Below are 16,964 nucleotides of genomic sequence, written 5' to 3' on the forward strand. Positions count from 1 at the left end.
TTGCTTTTACAATTATCATGACATTAGGAATCATAAGCAGTGGTAGCACTATCTGCTTTATCTGATCGAAGTATTTGTTCATTGCGTCACCGGGTGGGCTTGAACCACCAACCTTTCGGTTCACAGCCGAACGCGCTAACCAATTGCGTCACGGAGACATGAAACTTACTGAAGTTTCCCTATTTACAAGTTGGCTCATTTACTCTCGTTTATTTTTAATAGCACATCTGATGATGCCAGTAAACATGATTACAACAGTAACACTCCCGTTGCTCTTACAGTTAACGTGACATTAGGAATAAGAGGCAGTGATAGCACTCTCTGATTTTTCTGATGGACATACTTGTTCATCGCTTCCCCGGGTGGGCTTGAACCACCAACCTTTCCGTTAAAAGCCGAAAGCGCTAACCAATTTCGGCACGGAGACACGAAACATACTGAAGTATCCCTATTTACTAGTTAGCTAATTCAATTTCAATGTTTCTAACACCACATCTGACTACGCAGGTAAACGTAGTTTCAAGACTAAAACTACCGTTGCTTTTACAATTATCGTGACATTAGGAATCATAAGCAGTGGTAGCACTATCTGCTTTATCTGATCGAAGTATTTGTTCATTGCGTCACCGGGTGGGCTTGAACCACCAACCTTTCGGTTAACAGCCGAACGCGCTAACCAATTGCGCCACGGAGACATGAACCTTACTGAAGTTTCCCTATTTACAAGTTGGCTCACTTACTTTCCTTTATTTTTAATAGCACATCTGATGATGCCAGTAAACATGGCTACAAGAGTAACACTACCGTTGCTCTTACAGTTAACGTGACATTAGGAATAAGAGGCAGTGATAGCACTCTCTGATTCTTCTGATGGACATATTTGTTCATCGCTTCCCCGGGTGCGGTTGAACCACCAACCTTTCCGTTAACAGCCGAACGCGCTAACCAATTGCGGCACGAAGACACGAAACATACTGAAGTATCCCTATTCACTAGTAGGCTAATTCAATTTCAGTGTTCTTAACAGCACATCTGACTATGCAGGTAAACGTAGTTTCAAGACTAAAACTACCGTTGATGTTACAATTATCGTGATATTAGGCATCAGAAGCAGTGGTAGCACTATCTGTTTCATCTGATCGAAGTATTTGTTCATTGCGTCCCCGGGTGGGCTTGAACCACCAACCTTTCGGTTAACAGCCGAACGCGCTAACCAATTGCGCCACGGAGACATGAAACTTACTGAAGTTTCCCTATTTAAAAGTTGGCTTCTTTACTTTTATTTATTTTTAATAGCACATCTGATTATGCCAGTAAACATGGCTACATGAGTAACACTACCGTTGCTTTTACAGTTAACGTGACATTAGGAATAAGAGGCAGTGATAGCATTCTCTGATTCTTCTGATGGACATATTTGTTCATCGCCTCCCCGGGTGGTCTTGAACCACCAATCTTTCCGTTAACAGCCGAACGCGCTAACCAATTGCGGCACTAAAACACGAAACATACTGAAGTATCCCTATTAAATAGTTAGCTAATTCAATTTCAATGTTTTTAACACCACATCTGACTATGCAGGTAAACGTAGTTTCAAGACTAAAACTACCGTTGCTTTTAAAATTATCGTGACATTAGGAATCATAAGCAGTGATAGCACTAACTGTTTCATCTGATCGAAGTATTTGTTCATTGCGTCCCCGGGTGGGCTTGAACCACCAACCTTTCGGTTAACAGCCGAACGCGCTAACCAATTGCGCCACGGAGACATGAAACCTACTGAAGTTTCCCTATTTGCAAGTTGGCTCATTTACTTTCATTTATTTTTAATAGCACATCTGATGATGCCAGTAAACATGGCTACAAGAGTAACACTACCGTTGCTCTTACAGTTAACGTGACATTAGGATTAAGAAGCAGTGATAGCACTCTCTGATTCTTCTGATGGTCATATTGGTTCATCGCCTCCCCGGGTGGGCTTGAACCACCAACCTTTCCGTTAACAGCCGAACGTGCTAACCAATTGCGGCACGAAGACACGAAACATACTAAAGTATCCCTATTTACTAGTTAGCTAATTCAATTTCAATGTTTTTAACACCGCATCTGACTATGCAGTAAACATAGTTTCAAGACTAAAACTACCGTTGCTTTTACAATTATCGTGACATTAGGAATCATAAGCAGTGGTAGCACTATCTGCTTTATCTGATCGAAGTATTTGTTCATTGCGTCACAGGGTGGTCTTGAACCACCAACCTTTCGGTTAACAGCCGAACGTGCTAACCAATTGCGCCACGGAGACATGAAACTTACTGAAGTTTCCCTATTTAAAAGTTGGCTTATTTACTTTCATTTATTTTTATTAGCACATCTGATGATGCCAGTAAACATGGCTACATGAGTAACACTACCGTTGCTCTTACAGTTAACGTGACATTAGGAATAAGAGGCAGTGATAGCATTCTCTGATTCTTCTGATGGACATATTTGTTCATCGCCTCCCCGGGTGGGCTTGAACCACCAATCTTTCCGTTAACAGCCGAACGCGCTAACCAATTGCGGCACCAAGACACGAAACATACTGAAGTATCCCTATTTACTAGTTAGCTAATTCAATTTCAATGTTTTTAACACCACATCTGACTATGCAGGTAAACGTAGTTTCAAGACTAAAACTACCGTTGCTTTCACAATTGTCGTGACATTAGGAATCATAAGCAGTGATAGCACTAACTGTTTCATCTGATCGAAGTATTTGTTCATTGCGTCCCCGGATGGGCTTGAACCACCAACCTTTCGGTTAACAGCCGAACGCGCTAACCAATTGAGCCACGGAGACATGAAACTTACTGAAGTTTCCCTATTTACAAGTTGGCTCATTTACTTTCATTTATTTTTAATAGCACATCTGATGATGCCAGTAAACATGGCTACAAGAGTAACACTACCGTTGCTCTTACAGTTAACGTGACATTAGGAATAAGAGGCAGTGATAGCACTCTCTGATTTTTCTGATGGACATACTTGTTCATCGCTTTCCCGGGTGCGCTTGAACCACCAACCTTTCCATTAACAGCCGAAAGCGCTAACCAATTGCGGCACGGAGACACGAAACATACAAAAGTATCCCTATTTACTAGTTAGCTAATTCAATTACAATTTTTTTAATACCACATCTGACTATGCAGGTAAACGTAGTTTCAAGACTAAAACTACCGTTGCTTTTACAATTATCGTGACATTAGGAATCATAAGCAGTGGTAGCACTATCTGTTTCATCTAATCGAAGTATTTGTTCATTGTGTCCCCGGGTGGGCTTGAACCACCAACCTTTCGGTCAACAGTCGAACGCGCTAACCAATTGCTCCACGGAGACATGAAAATTACTGAAGTTTCCCTATTTACAAGTTGGCTCAATTACTTTCATTTATTTTAATAGCACATCTGATGATGCCAGTAAACATGGCTACAAGAGTAACACTACCGTTGCTCTTACAGTTAACATGACATTAGGAATAAGAGGCAGTGATAGCACTCTCTGATTCTTCTGATGGACATATTTGTTCATCGCCTCCCCGGATGGGCTTGAACCACCAACCTTTCCGTTAACAGCCGAACGCGCTAACCAATTGCGGCACTAAGACACGAAACATACTGAAGTATCCCTATTTACTAGTTAGCTAATACAATTTCAATGTTTTTAACACCACATCTGACTATGCAGGTAAACGTAGTTTCAAGACTAAAACTACCGTTGCTTTTACAGTTATCGTGACATTAGGAATCATAAGCAGTGGTAGTACTATCTGTTTCATCTGATCGAAGTATTTGTTCATTGCGTCCCCGGGTGGGCTTGAACCACCAACCTTTCGGTTAACAGCCGAACGCGCTAACCAATTGCGCCACGGAGACATGAAACTTACTGAAGTTTCCCTATTTACAAGTTGGCTCATTTACTTTCATTTATTTTTAATAGCACATCTGATGATGCCAGTAAACATGGCTACAACAGTAACACTACCGTTGCTCTTACAGTTAACGTGACATTAGGAATAAGAGGCAGTGATAGCACTCTATGATTTTTCTGATGGACATACTTGTTCATCCCTTCCCTGGATGCGCTTGAATCATCAACCTTTCCGTTAACAGCCGAAAGCGCTAACCAATTGCGACACGGAGACACGAAACATACTGAAGTATCCCTATTTACTAGTTAGCTAATTCAATTTCAATGTTTTTAACACCACATCTGACTATGCAGGTAAACGTACTTTCAAGACTAAAACTACCGTTGCTTTTACAATTATCGTGACATTAGGAATCATAAGCAGTGGTAGCACTATCTGTTTCATCTGATCGAAGTATTTGTCATTGCGTCTCCGGGTGGGCTTGAACCACCAACCTTTCGGTCAACAGCTGAACGCGCTAACCAATTGCTCCACGGAGACATGAAAATTACTGAAGTTTCCCTATTTACAAGTTGGCTCAATTACTTTCATTTATTTTAATAGCACATCTGATGATGCCAGTAAACATGGCTACAAGAGTAACACTACCGTTGCTCTTACAGTTAACGTGATATTGGGAATAAGAGGCAGTGATAGCACTCTCTGATTCTTCTGGTGGACATATTTGTTCATCGCCTCCCCGGGTGGGCTTGAACCACCAACCTTTCTGTTAACAGCCGAACGCGCTAACCAATTGCGACACTAAGACACGAAACATACTGATGTATCCCTATTTACTAGTTAGCTAATTCAATTTCAATGTTTTTAACACCACATCTGACTATGCAGGTAAACGTAGTTTCAAGACTAAAACTACCGTTGCCTTTACAATTATCGTGACATTAGGAATCATAAGCAGTGGTAGCACTAACTTTTTCACCTGATCGAAGTATTTGTTCATTGCGTCCCCGGGTAGGCTTGAACCACCAACCTTTCGGTTAACAGCCGAACGCGCTAACCAATTGCGCCACGGAGACATGAAACTTACTGAAGTTTCCCTATTTACAAGTTGGCTCATTTACTTTCATTTATTTTTAATAGCACATCTGATGATGCCAGTAAACATGGCTACAAGAGTAACACTACCGTTGCTCTTACAGTTAACGTGACATTAGGAATAAGAGGCAGTGATAGCACTCTCTGATTCTTCTGATGGACATATTTGTTCATCGCCTCCCCGGGTGGGCTTAAAACAACCAACCCTTCCGTTAACAGCCGAACGCGCTAACCAATTGCGGCACGAAGACACGAAATATACTAAAGTATCCCTATTTACTAGTTAGCTAATTCAATTTCAATGTTTTTAACACCACATCTGACTATGCAGTAAACGTAGTTTCAAGACTAAAACTACCGTTGCTTTTACAATTATCGCGACATTAGGAATCATAAGCAGTGGTAGCACTATCTGTTTCATCTGATCGAAGAGTTTGTTCATTGCATCCCCGGGTGGGCTTGAACCACCAACCTTTCGGTTAACAGCCGAACGCGCTAACCAATTGCGCCACGGAGACATGAAACTTACTGAAGTTTCCCTATTTACAAGTTGGCTCATTTACTTTCATTTATTTTTAATAGCACATCTGATGATGCCAGTAAACATGGCTACAACAGTAACACTACCGTTGCTCTTACAGTTAACGTGACATTAGGAATAAGAGGCAGTTATAGCACTCTCTGATTTCTCTGATGGACATACTTGTTCATCGCTTCCCCGGGTGCGCTTGAACCACCAACCTTTCGGTTAACAGCCGTACGCGCTAACCAATTGCGCCACGGAGACCGGAAACTTACGGAAGTTTCCCTAATTACAAGTTGGCTCATTTACTTTCATTTATTTTTAATAGCACATCTGATGATGCCAGTAAACATGGCTACAAGAGTAACACTACCGTTGCTCTTACAGTTAACGTGACATTAGGAATAAGAGGCAGTGATAGCACTCTCTGATTCTTCTGATGGACATATTTGTTCATCGCCTCCCCGGGTGGGCTTGAACCACCAACCTTTCCGTTAACAGCTGAACGCGCCAACCAATTGTGGCACGAAGACACGAAACATACTGAAGTATCCCTATTTACTAGTTAGCTAATTCAATTTCAATGTTTTTAACACCACATCTGACTATGCAGTAAACGTAGTTTCAAGACTAAATCTACCGTTGATTTTACAATTATCGTGACATTAGGAATCATAAGCAGTGGTAGCACTATCTGTTTCATCTGATCGAAGTATTTGTTCATTGCGTCCCCGGGTGGGCTTGAACCACCAACCTTTCGGTTAACAGCTGAACGCGCTAACCAATTGCTCCACGGAGACATGAAAATTACTGAAGTTTCCCTATTTACAAGTTGGCTCAATTACTTTCATTTATTTTTAATAGCACATCTGATGATGCCAGTAAACATGGCTACAACAGTAACACTACCGTTGCTCTTACAGTTAACGTGACATTAGGAATAAGAGGCAATGATAGCACTCTCTGATTTTTCTGATGGACATACTTGTTCATCGCTTCCCCGGGTGGGCTTGAACCACCAACCTTTCGGTTAACAGCCGAACGCGCTAACCAATTGCGCCACGGAGACATGAAACTTACTGAACTTTCCCTATTTACAAGTTGACTCATTTACTTTCGTTTATTTTTAATAGCACATCTGATGATGCCAGTAAACATGGCTACAACAGTAACACTACCGTTGCTCTTACAGTTAACGTGACATTAGGAATAAGAGGCAGTGATAGCACTTTCTGATTCTTCTGATGGACATATTTGTTCATCGCCTCCCCGGGTGGGCTTGAACCACCAACCTTTCCGTTAACAGCCGAACGCGCTAATCAATTGCGGCACGAAGACTCGAAACATACTGAAGTATCCCTATTTACTAGTTAGCTAATTCAATTTCAATGTTTTTAACACCATATCTGACTATGCAGTAAACGTAGTTTCAAGACTAAAACTACCGTTGCTTTTACAATTATTGCGACATTAGGAATCATAAGCAGTGGTAGCACTATCTGTTTCATCTAATCGAAGAGTTTGTTCATTGCGTCCCCGGGTGGGCTTGACCCACCCACATTTCGGTTAACAGCCGAACGCGCTAACCAATTGCGCCACGGAGACATGAAATTTACTGAAGTTTACCTATTTACAAGTTGGCTCATTTACTTTCATTAATTTTTAATAGCACATCTGATGATGCCAGTAAACATGGCTACAAGAGTAACACTACCGTTGCTTTTACAGTTAACGTGACATTAGGAATAAGAGGCAGTGATAGCACTCTCTGATTTTTCTGATGGACATACTTGTTCATCGCTTCCCCGGGTGCGCTTGAACCACCAACCTTTCCGTTAACAGCCGAAAGCGCTAACCAATTGCGCACGGAGACACGAAACATACTGAAGTATCCCTATTTACTAGTTATCTAATTCAATTTCAATGTTTTTAACACCACATCTGACTATGCAGGTAAACGTAGTTTCAAGACTAAAACTACCGTTGCTTTTACAATTATCGTGACATTAGGAATCATAAGCAGTGGTAGCACTATCTGTTTCATCTGATCGAAGTATTTGTTCATTGCGTCCCGGGGTGGGCTTGAACCACCAACCTTTCGGTCAACAGCCGAAGGCGCTAACCAATTGCTCCACGGAGACATGAAAATTGCTAAAGTTTCCCTATTTACTAGTTAGCTAATTCAATTTCAATGTTTTTAACACCACATCTGACTATGCAGGTAAACGTAGTTTCAAGACTAAAACTACCGTTGCTTTTACAGTTATCGTGACATTAGGAATCATAAGCAGTGGTAGCACTATCTGTTTCATCTGATCGAAGTATTTGTTCATTGCGTCCCCGGGTGGGCTTGAACCACCAACCTTTCGGTTAACAGCCGAACGCGCTAACCAATTGCGCCACGGAGACATGAAACTTACGGAAGTTTCCCTAATTACAAGTTGGCTCATTTACTTTCATTTATTTTTATTAGCACATCTGATGATGCCAGTAAACATGGCTACAACAGTAACACTACCGTTGCTCTTACAGTTAACGTGACATTAGGAATAAGAGGCAATGATAGCACTCTCTCATTTTTCTGATGGACATACTTGTTCATCGCTTCCCCGGGTGGGCTTGAACCACCAACCTTTCGGTTAACAGCCGAACGCGCTAACCAATTGCGCACGGAGACACGAAACATACTGAAGTATCCCTATTTACTAGTTATCTAATTCAATTTCAATGTTTTTAACACCACATTTGACTATGCAGGTAAACGTAGTTTCAAGACTAAAACTACCGTTGCTTTTACAATTATCGTGACATTAGGAATCATAAGCAGTGGTAGCACTATCTGTTTCATCTGATCGAAGTATTTGTTCATAGCGTCCCGGGGTGGGCTTGAACCACCAACCTTTCGGTCAACAGCCGAAGGCGCTAACCAATTGCTCCACGGAGACATGAAAATTACTAAAGTTTCCCTATTTACTAGTTAGCTAATTCAATTTCAATGTTTTTAACACCACATCTGACTATGCAGGTAAACGTAGTTTCAAGACTAAAACTACCGTTGCTTTTACAGTTATCGTGACATTAGGAATCATAAGCAGTGGTAGCACTATCTGTTTCATCTGATCGAAGTATTTGTTCATTGCGTCCCCGGGTGGGCTTGAACCACCAACCTTTCGGTTAACAGCCGAACGCGCTAACCAATTGCGCCACGGAGACATGAAAGTTACGGAAGTTTCCCTAATTACAAGTTGGCTCATTTACTTTCATTTATTTTTATTAGCACATCTGATGATGCCAGTAAACATGGCTACAACAGTAACACTACCGTTGCTCTTACAGTTAACGTGACATTAGGAATAAGAGGCAATGATAGCACTCTCTCATTTTTCTGATGGACATACTTGTTCATCGCTTCCCCGGGTGGGCTTGAACCACCAACCTTTCGGTTAACAGCCGAACGTGCTAACCAATTGCGCCACGGAGACATGAAACTTACCGAAGTTTCCCTATTTACAAGTTGGCTCATTTACTTTCGTTTATTTTTAATAGCACATCTGATGATGCCTGTAAACATGGCTACAACAGTAACACTACCTTTGCTCTTACAGTTAACGTGACATTAGGAATAAGAGGCAGTGATAGCACTTTCTGATTCTTCTGATGGACATATTTGTTCATCGCCTCCCCGGGTGGGCTTGAACCACCAACCTTTCCGTTAACAGCCGAACGCGCTAATCAATTGCGGCACGAAGACACGAAACATACTGAAGTATCCCTATTTACTAGTTAGCTATATCAATTTCAATGTTTTTAACACCATATCTGACTATGCAGTAAACGTAGTTTCAAGACTAAAACTACCGTTGCTTTTACAATTATTGCGACATTAGGAATCATAAGCAGTGGTAGCACTATCTGTTTCATCTAATCGAAGAGTTTGTTCATTGCGTCCCCGGGTGGGCTTGACCCACCCACATTTCGGTTAACAGCCGAACGCGCTAACCAATTGCGCCACGGAGACATGAAACTTACTGAAGTTTACCTATTTACAAGTTGGCTCATTTACTTTCATTAATTTTTAATAGCACATCTGATGATGCCAGTAAACATGGCTACAAGAGTAACACTACCGTTGCTTTTACAGTTAACGTGACATTAGGAATAAGAGGCAGTGATAGCACTCTCTGATTTTTCTGATGGACATACTTGTTCATCGCTTCCCCGGGTGCGCTTGAACCACCAACCTTTCCGTTAACAGCCGAAAGCGCTAACCAATTGCGCACGCAGACACGAAACATACTGAAGTATCCCTATTTACTAGTTATCTAATTCAATTTCAATGTTTTTAACACCACATCTGACTATGCAGGTAAACGTAGTTTCAAGACTAAAACTACCGTTGCTTTTACAATTATCGTGACATTAGGAATCATAAGCAGTGGTAGCACTATCTGTTTCATCTGATCGAAGTATTTGTTCATTGCGTCCCGGGGTGGGCTTGAACCACCAACCTTTCGGTCACCAGCCGAAGGCGCTAACCAATTGCTCCACGGAGACATGAAAATTACTAAAGTTTCCCTATTTACTAGTTAGCTAATTCAATTTCAATGTTTTTAACACCACATCTGACTATGCAGGTAAACGTAGTTTCAAGACTAAAACTACCGTTGCTTTTACAGTTATCGTGACATTAGGAATCATAAGCAGTGGTAGCACTATCTGTTTCATCTGATCGAAGTATTTGTTCATTGCGTCCCCGGGTGGGCTTGAACCACCAACCTTTCGGTTAACAGCCGAACGCGCTAACCAATTGCGCCACGGAGACATGAAACTTACGGAAGTTTCCCTAATTACAAGTTGGCTCATTTACTTTAATTTATTTTTATTAGCACATCTGATGATGCCAGTAAACATGGCTACAACAGTAACACTACCGTTGCTCTTACAGTTAACGTGACATTAGGAATAAGAGGCAATGATAGCACTCTCTCATTTTTCTGATGGACATACTTGTTCATCGCTTCCCCGGGTGGGCTTGAACCACCAACCTTTCGGTTAACAGCCGAACGCGCTAACCAATTGCGCCACGGAGACATGAAACTTACCGAAGTTTCCCTATTTACAAGTTGGCTCATTTACTTTCGTTTATTTTTAATAGCACATCTGATGATGCCTGTAAACATGGCTACAACAGTAACACTACCTTTGCTCTTACAGTTAACGTGACATTAGGAATAAGAGGCAGTGATAGTACTTTCTGATTCTTCTGATGGACATATTTGTTCATCGCCTCCCCGGGTGGGCTTGAACCACCAACCTTTCCGTTAACAGCCGAACGCGCTAATCAATTGCGCACGGAGACACGAAACATACTGAAGTATCCCTATTTACTAGTTAGCTAATTCAATTTCAATGTTTTTAACACCATATCTGACTATGCAGTAAACGTAGTTTCAAGACTAAATCTACCGTTGCTTTTACAATTATCGTGACAATAGGAATCATCAGCAGTGGTAGCACTATCTTTTTCATCTGATCGAATTGTTTGTTCATTGCGTCCCGGGGTGGGCTTGAACCACCAACCTTTCGGTCAACAGCCGAACGCGCTAACCAATTGCTCCACGGAGACATGAAAATTACTAAAGTTTCCCTATTTACTAGTTAGCTAATTCAATTTCAATGTTTTTAACACCACATCTGACTATGCAGGTAAACGTAGTTTCAAGACTAAAACTACCGTTGCTTTTACAGTTATCGTGACATTAGGAATCATAAGCAGTGGTAGCACTATCTGTTTCATCTGATCGAAGTATTTGTTCATTGCGTCCCCGGGTGGGCTTGAACCACCAACCTTTCGGTTAACAGCCGAACGCGCTAACCAATTGCGCCACGGAGACATGAAACTTACGAAAGTTTCCCTAATTACAAGTTGGCTCATTTACTTTCATTTATTTTTATTAGCACATCTGATGATGCCAGTAAACATGGCTACAACAGTAACACTACCGTTGCTCTTACAGTTAACGTGACATTAGGAATAAGAGGCAATGATAGCACTCTCTCATTTTTCTGATGGACATACTTGTTCATCGCTTCCCCGGGTGGGCTTGAACCACCAACCTTTCGGTTAACAGCCGAACGCGCTAACCAATTGCGCCACGGAGACATGAAACTTACCGAAGTTTCCCTATTTACAATTTGGCTCATTTACTTTCGTTTATTTTTAATAGCACATCTGATGATGCCTGTAAACATGGCTACAACAGTAACACTACCTTTGCTCTTACAGTTAACGTGACATTAGGAATAAGAGGCAGTGATAGCACTTTCTGATTCTTCTGATGGACATATTTGTTCATCGCCTCCCCGGGTGGGCTTGAACCACCAACCTTTCCGTTAACAGCCGAACGCGCTAACCAATTGCGGCACGAAGACACGAAACATACTGAAGTATCCCTATTTACTAGTTAGCTAATTCAATTTCAATGTTTTTAACACCATATCTGACTATGCAGTAAACGTAGTTTCAAGACTAAATCTACCGTTGCTTTTACAATTATCGTGACATTAGGAATCATAAGCCGTGGTAGCACTATCTGTTTCATCTGATCGAATTGTTTGTTCATTGCGTCCCCGGGTGGGCTTGAACCACCAACCTTTCGGTTAACAGCCGAACGCGCTAACCAATTGCGCCACGGAGACATGAAACTTACTGAAGTTTCCCTATTTACAAGTTGGCTCATTTACTTTCGTTTATTTTTAATAGCACATCTGATGATGCCAGTAAACATGGCTACAAGAGTAACACTACCGTTGCTCTTACAGTTAACGTGACATTAGGAATAAGAGGCAGTGATAGCACTCTCTGATTCTTCTGATGCACATATTTGTTCATCGCCTCCCCTGGTGTGCTTGAACCACCAACCTTTCCGTTAACAGCCGAACGCGCTAACCAATTGCGGCACGAAGACACGAAACATACTGAAGTATCCCTATTTACTAGTTAGCTAATTAAATTTCAATGTTTTTAACACCATATCTGACTATGCAGTAAACGTAGTTTCAAGACTAAATCTACCGTTGCTTTTACAATTATCGTGACAATAGGAATCATCAGCAGTGGTAGCACTATCTTTTTCATCTGATCGAATTGTTTGTTCATTGCGTCCCCGGGTGGGCTTGAACCACCAACCTTTCGGTTAACAGCCGAACGCGCTAACCAATTGCGCCACGCAGACATGAAACTTACTGAAGTTTCCCTATTTACAAGTTGGCTCATTTACTTTCGTTTATTTTTAATAGCACATCTGATGATGCCAGTAAACATGGCTACAACAGTAACACTACCGTTGCTCTTACAGTTAACGTGACATTAGGAATAAGAGGCAGTGATAGCACTCTCTGATTTTTAAGATGGACATACTTGTTCATCACTTCCCCGGGTGGGCTTGAACCACCAACCTTTCGGTTAACAGCCGAACGCGCTAACCAATTGCGCCACGGAGACATGAAACTTACTGAAGTTTCCCTATTTACAAGTTGGCTCATTTACTTTCATTTATTTTTAATAGCACATCTGATGATGCCAGTAAACATGGCTACAATAGTAACACTACCCTTGCTCTTACAGTTAACGTGACATTAGGAATAAAAGGCAGTGATAGCACTCTCTGATTCTTCTGATGGACATATTTGTTCATCGCCTCCCCGGATGGGCTTGAACCACCAACCCTTCCGTTAACAGCCGAACGCGCTAACCAATTGTGGCACGAAGACACGAAACATACTGAAGTATCCTTTTTTACTAGTTAGCTAATTCAATTTCAATGTTTTTAACACCACATCTGACTATGCAGGTAAACGTAGTTTCAAGACTAAAACTACCGTTGCTTTTACAATTACTGTGACATTAGGAATCATAAGCAGTGGTAGCACTATCTGTTTCATCTGATCGAAGAATTTGATCATTGCGTCCCCAGGTGGGCTTGAACCACCAACCTTTCGGTTAACAGCCGAACGCGCTAACCAATTGCGCCACGGACTCATGAAACTTACTGAAGTTTCCCTATTTACAAGTTGGCTCATTTACTTTCATTTATTTTTAATAGCACATCTGATGATGCCAGTAAACATGGCTACAAGAGTAACACTACCGTTGCTCTTACAGTTAACGTGACATTAGGAATAAGAGGCAGTGATAGCACTCTCTGATTCTTCTGATGGACATATTTGTTCATCGCCTCCCCGGGTGGGGTTGAACCACCAACCTTTCCGTTAACAGCCGAACGCGCTAACCAATTGCGGCACGAAGACACGAAACATACTGAAGTATCCTTTTTTACTAGTTAGCTAATTCAATTTCAATGTTTTTAACACCATATCTGACTATGCAGTAAACGTAGTTTCAAGACTAAATCTACCGTTGCTTTTACAATTATCGTGACATTAGGAATCATAAGCAGTGGTAGCACTATCTGTTTCATCTGATCGAATTGTTTGTTCATTGCGTCCCCGGGTGGGCTTGAACCACCAACCTTTCGGTTAACAGCCGAACGCGCTAACCAATTGCGCCACGGAGACATGAAAATTACTGAAGTTTCGCTATTTACAAGTTGGCTCATTTACTTTCATTTATTTTTAATAGCACATCTGATGATGCCAGTAGACATGGCTACAAGAGTAACACTACCGTTGCTCTTACAGTTAGCGTGACATTAGGAATAAGAGGCAGTGATAGCACTCTCTAATTCTTCTGATGGACATATTTGTTCATCGCCTCCCCGGGTGGGCTTGAACCACCAACCTTTCCGTTAACAGCTGAACGCGCTAACCAATTGTGGCACGAAGACACGAAACATACTGAAGTATCCCTATTTACTAGTTAGCTAATTCAATTTCAATGTTTTTAACACCACATCTGACTATGCAGTAAACGTAGTTTCAAGACTAAATCTACCGTTGATTTTACAATTATCGTGACATTAGGAATCATAAGCAGTGGTAGCACTATCTGTTTCATCTGATCGAAGTATTTGTTCATTGCGTCCCCGGGTGGGCTTGAACCACCAACCTTTCGGTCAACAGCTGAACGCGCTAACCAATTGCTTCACGGAGACATGAAAATTACTGAAGTTTCCCTATTTACAAGTTGGCTCAATTACTTTCATTTATTTTTAATAGCACATCTGATGATGCCAGTAAACATGGCTACAACAGTAACACTACCGTTGCTCTTACAGTTAACGTGACATTAGGAATAAGAGGCAATGATAGAACTCTCTGATTTTTCTGATGGACATACTTGTTCATCGCTTCCCCGGGTGGGCTTGAACCACCAACCTTTCGGTTAACAGCCGAACGCGCTAACCAATTGCGCCACGGAGACATGAAACTTACTGAAGTTTCCCTATTTACAAGTTGGCTCATTTACTTTCGTTTATTTTTAATAGCACATCTGATGATGCCAGTAAACATGGCTACAACAGTAACACTACCGTAGCTCTTACAGTTAACGTGACATTAGGAATACGAGGCAGTGATAGCACTTTCTGATTCTTCTGATGGACATATTTGTTCATCGCCTCCCCGGGTGGGCTTGAACCACCAACTTTTCCGTTAACAGCCGAACGCGCTAACCAATTGCGGCACGAAGACACGAAACATACTGAAGTATCCCTATTTACTAGTTAGCTAATTCAATTTCAATGTTTTTAACACCATATCTGACTATGCAGTAAACGTAGTTTCAAGACTAAAACTACCGTTGCTTTTACAATTATTGCGACATTAGGAATCATAAGCAGTGGTAGCACTATCTGTTTCATCTGATCGAAGAGTTTTTTCATTGCGTCCCCGGGTGGGCTTGACCCACCAACATTTCGGTTAACAGCCGAACGCGCTAACCAATTGCGCCACGGAGACATGAAACTTACTGAAGTTTACCTATTTACAAGTTGGCTCATTTACTTTCATTACTTTTTAATAGCACATCTGATGATGCCAGTAAACATGGCTACAAGAGTAACACTACCGTTGCTTTTACAGTTAACGTGACATTAGGAATAAGAGGCAGTGATAGCACTCTCGGATTTTTCTGATGGACATACTTGTTCATCGCTTCCCCGGGTGCGCTTGAACCAACAACCTTTCTTTTAACAGCCGAACGCGCTAACCAATTGCGGCACTAAGACACGAAACATACTGAAGTATCCCTATTTACTACTTAGCTAATTCAATTTCAATGTTTTTAACACCACATCTGACTATGCAGGTAAACGTAGTTTCAAGACTAAAACTACCGTTGCTTTTACAATTATCGTGACATTAGGAATCATAAGCAGTGGTAGCACTATCTGTTTCATCTGATCGAAGTATTTGTTCATTGCGTCCCCGGGTGGGCTTGAACCACCAACCTTTCGGTTAACAGCCGAACGCGCTAACCAATTGCGCCACGGAGACATGAAACTTACCGAAGTTTCCCTATTTACAAGTTGGCTCATTTACTTTCGTTTATTTTTAATAGCACATCTGATGATGCCGGTAAACATGGCTACAACAGTAACACTACCTTTGCTCTTACAGTTAACGTGACATTAGGAATAAGAGGCAGTGATAGCACTTTCTGATTCTTCTGATGGACATATTTGTTCATCGCCTCCCCGGGTGGGGTTGAACCACCAACCTTTCCGTTAACAGCCGAACGCGCTAACCAATTGCGGCACGAAGACACGAAACATACTGAAGTATCCTTTTTTACTAGTTAGCTAATTCAATTTCAATGTTTTTAACACCACATCTGACTATGCAGTAAACGTAGTTTCAAGACTAAATCTACCGTTGCTTTTACAATTATCGTGACATTAGGAAACATAAGCAGTGGTAGCACTATCTGTTTCATCTGATCGAATTGTTTGTTCATTGCGTCCCCGGGTGGGCTTGAACCACCAACCTTTCGGTTAACAGCCGAACGCGCTAACCAATTGCGCCACGGAGACATGAAACTTACTGAAGTTTCCCTATTTACAAGTTGGCTCATTTACTTTCGTTTATTTTTAATAGCACATCTGATGATGCCAGTAAACATGGCTACAAGAGTAACACTACCGTTGCTCTTACAGTTAACGTGACATTAGGAATAAGAGGCAGTGATAGCACTCTCTGATTCTTCTGATGCACATATTTGTTCATCGCCTCCCCGGGTGGGCTTGAACCACCAACCTTTCCGTTAACAGCCGAACGCGCTAACCAATTGCGGCACGAAGACACGAAACATACTGAAGTATCCCTATTTACTAGTTAGCTAATTCAATTTCAATGTTTTTAACACCATATCTGACTATGCAGTAAACGTAGTTTCAAGACTAAATCTACCGTTGCTTTTACAATTATCGTGACATTAGGAATCATCAGCAGTGGTAGCACTATCTTTTTCATCTGAT

General features: G+C 41.5%; 17 non-coding genes across 17 annotated transcripts; all 17 read right to left on the minus strand.

Annotated features, from left to right (window-relative positions):
• Nucleotides 1-84: 84 nt before the first annotated feature.
• On the minus strand, nt 85-158 carry Trnah-gug (transfer RNA histidin (anticodon GUG)). Its single transcript has one exon. It is a non-coding gene; the product is annotated as a tRNA-His (tRNA).
• A 463-nt stretch (nt 159-621) lies between these two features.
• Nucleotides 622-695, minus strand: Trnan-guu (transfer RNA asparagine (anticodon GUU)). Its single transcript has one exon. It is a non-coding gene; the product is annotated as a tRNA-Asn (tRNA).
• Nucleotides 696-1,158: 463 nt separating this feature from the next.
• Trnan-guu (transfer RNA asparagine (anticodon GUU)) lies at nt 1,159-1,232 on the minus strand. Its single transcript has one exon. It is a non-coding gene; the product is annotated as a tRNA-Asn (tRNA).
• Nucleotides 1,233-1,695: 463 nt separating this feature from the next.
• Nucleotides 1,696-1,769, minus strand: Trnan-guu (transfer RNA asparagine (anticodon GUU)). Its single transcript has one exon. It is a non-coding gene; the product is annotated as a tRNA-Asn (tRNA).
• Nucleotides 1,770-3,841: 2,072 nt separating this feature from the next.
• On the minus strand, nt 3,842-3,915 carry Trnan-guu (transfer RNA asparagine (anticodon GUU)). Its single transcript has one exon. It is a non-coding gene; the product is annotated as a tRNA-Asn (tRNA).
• Nucleotides 3,916-4,913: 998 nt separating this feature from the next.
• On the minus strand, nt 4,914-4,987 carry Trnan-guu (transfer RNA asparagine (anticodon GUU)). The gene has a single exon. It is a non-coding gene; the product is annotated as a tRNA-Asn (tRNA).
• Nucleotides 4,988-5,450: 463 nt separating this feature from the next.
• Nucleotides 5,451-5,524, minus strand: Trnan-guu (transfer RNA asparagine (anticodon GUU)). Its single transcript has one exon. It is a non-coding gene; the product is annotated as a tRNA-Asn (tRNA).
• Nucleotides 5,525-7,864: 2,340 nt separating this feature from the next.
• Nucleotides 7,865-7,938, minus strand: Trnan-guu (transfer RNA asparagine (anticodon GUU)). Its single transcript has one exon. It is a non-coding gene; the product is annotated as a tRNA-Asn (tRNA).
• Nucleotides 7,939-8,668: 730 nt separating this feature from the next.
• On the minus strand, nt 8,669-8,742 carry Trnan-guu (transfer RNA asparagine (anticodon GUU)). The gene has a single exon. It is a non-coding gene; the product is annotated as a tRNA-Asn (tRNA).
• A 1,267-nt stretch (nt 8,743-10,009) lies between these two features.
• Nucleotides 10,010-10,083, minus strand: Trnat-ggu (transfer RNA threonine (anticodon GGU)). Its single transcript has one exon. It is a non-coding gene; the product is annotated as a tRNA-Thr (tRNA).
• A 194-nt stretch (nt 10,084-10,277) lies between these two features.
• Trnan-guu (transfer RNA asparagine (anticodon GUU)) lies at nt 10,278-10,351 on the minus strand. Its single transcript has one exon. It is a non-coding gene; the product is annotated as a tRNA-Asn (tRNA).
• Nucleotides 10,352-11,349: 998 nt separating this feature from the next.
• Trnan-guu (transfer RNA asparagine (anticodon GUU)) lies at nt 11,350-11,423 on the minus strand. Its single transcript has one exon. It is a non-coding gene; the product is annotated as a tRNA-Asn (tRNA).
• Nucleotides 11,424-12,154: 731 nt separating this feature from the next.
• Nucleotides 12,155-12,228, minus strand: Trnan-guu (transfer RNA asparagine (anticodon GUU)). Its single transcript has one exon. It is a non-coding gene; the product is annotated as a tRNA-Asn (tRNA).
• A 462-nt stretch (nt 12,229-12,690) lies between these two features.
• On the minus strand, nt 12,691-12,764 carry Trnan-guu (transfer RNA asparagine (anticodon GUU)). The gene has a single exon. It is a non-coding gene; the product is annotated as a tRNA-Asn (tRNA).
• A 1,268-nt stretch (nt 12,765-14,032) lies between these two features.
• On the minus strand, nt 14,033-14,106 carry Trnan-guu (transfer RNA asparagine (anticodon GUU)). Its single transcript has one exon. It is a non-coding gene; the product is annotated as a tRNA-Asn (tRNA).
• Nucleotides 14,107-15,910: 1,804 nt separating this feature from the next.
• Nucleotides 15,911-15,984, minus strand: Trnan-guu (transfer RNA asparagine (anticodon GUU)). Its single transcript has one exon. It is a non-coding gene; the product is annotated as a tRNA-Asn (tRNA).
• Nucleotides 15,985-16,446: 462 nt separating this feature from the next.
• Trnan-guu (transfer RNA asparagine (anticodon GUU)) lies at nt 16,447-16,520 on the minus strand. The gene has a single exon. It is a non-coding gene; the product is annotated as a tRNA-Asn (tRNA).
• Between the last annotated feature and the right edge of the window lie 444 nt (nt 16,521-16,964).

This window comes from Hydractinia symbiolongicarpus, chromosome 11, assembly GCF_029227915.1.
Source record: "Hydractinia symbiolongicarpus strain clone_291-10 chromosome 11, HSymV2.1, whole genome shotgun sequence".
Lineage (NCBI taxonomy): Eukaryota > Metazoa > Cnidaria > Hydrozoa > Anthoathecata > Hydractiniidae > Hydractinia > Hydractinia symbiolongicarpus.